The sequence below is a fragment of the Callospermophilus lateralis genome, unplaced genomic scaffold (genome assembly GCF_048772815.1).
Source record: "Callospermophilus lateralis isolate mCalLat2 unplaced genomic scaffold, mCalLat2.hap1 Scaffold_94, whole genome shotgun sequence".
In the NCBI taxonomy this organism is placed as follows: domain Eukaryota; kingdom Metazoa; phylum Chordata; class Mammalia; order Rodentia; family Sciuridae; genus Callospermophilus; species Callospermophilus lateralis.
In genome coordinates, this window is record NW_027517559.1 from 294,916 (window position 1) to 297,459 (window position 2,544).

Genomic DNA, 2,544 nt, shown 5'->3' on the forward strand with positions numbered 1-2,544 from the left:
GTGCACACCTGTAATCCCAGCAGCTTGGGAGGCTAAGGCAGGAGGATCACAAATTCAAAGCTAACCTCAGCGATGTAGCAAGACCCTAAGCAACTCAGTAAGATCCTGCCCCTGCCTCTAAATAAAATATAAAAAATGGTGGGATAAAAGGGACATCATTGCCCTAGGTGCATGTGTGACTGCACATATGGTGTGACGCTACCTCCTGTACAACCAGAGAAATGAAAAGTGCTACAATTGTGTATAATGAATCAAAATGCATTCTGCTGTCATACACGCCTAATTAGAATGAATGAATACATAAAAAGTCTGGGGATTTGGCTCAATGGTTAAGTGCCCCTGGGTTCAATCTCTGGTACCAAAAAATCACAATCTGTGCTTCCTCCCTTACCTCCCCAGCTGTGAAAAACATACTCTCAAAGACAGACCCAAGAGCTCTTAGGATGCTTTTATTGATAATTAAGCACACTCGCAGACATACCTGTCAGATATTTCTTAACACATTTCAGAGGAAAATAAAGATTTTTCTGCAAAGATCTTACTTCCATTCTTGTGCTATATTTTATTACAGTGTTCGTGTTCAAATAATATTGTGATTCATGTTCATACTCAGTGCCTATTTTTCCTTTAAGTTATTTTAAGAATTACTATTCTATTCTGGAAAAAAAATCACCATAAAGGAGAACATGCTCAACAGCTGAACAGCTCCAGGGGCTGCTACAGTACCTGCAACTCACGGTGGCAAACCCAACACACTACATGGATTTGGAAGAAGCAATAATGAGAGCATCACAAAGAAAAAGCTAAGACTGATACAAAGTGCCCCATGTGCCACAGGACAGGCGATGCCATCTGGGGTGTCACCCTGAGTTGGTGCAAGGAGCTGCAATTGGCTGGGATTTTCAGTGACATGTGTCCTAATTGTGGTCGGGCTCAGCACGGCCACCGACCTCCCTGTGGCCTTGAACATGCTGGAGCAGCTGTGCACAAGGGCGTCATTGCCCTGTCTTGTCCCAACACAGTACCCGCAAGGGGGTGGAGGGCAGAATGCTCCCTGGAGCATGAAAGAAGGTCCTTGGGACGTAACCTCGGAAACCCCTTCTCCTCCCACCAGCAAGGACACAGGGAGCCCACCCAGGAGGAGAGGACTGGTGACCGATTTAGAATTTCCAGCTCCCCAAACCCAGAAGGGCCCCCTGTGCCAGAACTCCTTTGCCCTCAGGTACATTCACGGTCTTCCTGAGGAGCTGTCAACAGGCAGCTCTTGTGTTTTTTCACCTCCATTTTTGCGGTAGAAAATGCATCTCACAGTATCTAGAGTAATTTTTTTTTTTGATGTGTTGCATTTGCCTCCAAAAGAGAAAAGTTGAAAATCTGAGCAACACTCAAATTTGATGCAGGTAACCTGAGGAATAAGTGAGTTTATTGTCCTACGCAAAGAACTCTCCTTGCAGGAGCCGGCTGCCCATGCATGGCTCCCTGGGGCTAGCAGTGGAGGGAGAGTGGGGACACATGGGGCCTTCACCCTTCTAATGAAGAGGGTCATAAATGCTTTCATCTGGACGCCTTGGAAAGGCTCTTTCTTTAAAGATTCTACTTAATAACCTGCACTTTTGTTAGCATTCAATATCACTATGAAATGGTTTTTGAAAATGTCTCCTTTACAGCCCTTTATCCATTACATTTACAGTAGTGCCAATGCACAAGCTAATTTCCAAGCTGCAAAATGAATACTTAAAAATCAAACAATTGATTTTGTAATATTTTCAGATAAGCGATTTCTTTCTAAAGTAGCAAATAAATAAATGAAATGAAAGCACATTAAGTGTTGCTTTCTTCCCTGTAATTTAAACATTCAACATTCAAATTGGCTTTCATAATTTCTTACTTAGTTAACAAGCTGATTTGTGCATAGTTGATATTTCATCAGCACAATTTATAAAGATAGAATTCTTAGGGATAAACACATATTTTTTACTACTGCCTGGGGTTTTTTGAGGACTGGATGCTCTCTGAAAAGTTAAATGTTGAATATTGCTCTGAAAGCCAGGAACTCAGTTCTGAGAGTCCCTGCAGTCCACCTTGCAGAGGCCCCTCAGGCAACAGACCCCAGGAGCTGTCCCCACCTTGCCAGTGGCTCCTCCCCTGTGTTTGTTGAAAGTAGAATGCAGGAAACTGATCTGGAGACCTCGCTCCCTGTGCCAAGCCAGCCTGACTTGAATCCATGCAAGAAGAAGGATCTATTCGGAATAGAGAGGCTGCACTTTACTCTGGGCATAGTTCTAAGGCCTGGAAATACCTCTTGCTGGTGTCCAGATTGGCTCTGCTGTTTTTCATGGATGTAGTAAGAGAGATCCAGGAGCTTTCTCTGTTATTTTGCTTTTGTGATTGTAGAGAGACCTTGAAGCCTGTGTTCACGTGTGTGAGTGTGTGTATGTGTGTGTGTGAGATGTGTTTAGAGAAACGTGAAGTAGAAAACGAAGGCAGGGCGCTGGGTGCTTCCGAGAGGATGGCGTGGCCAGGACGCAGCGCCCGCGGCACCAG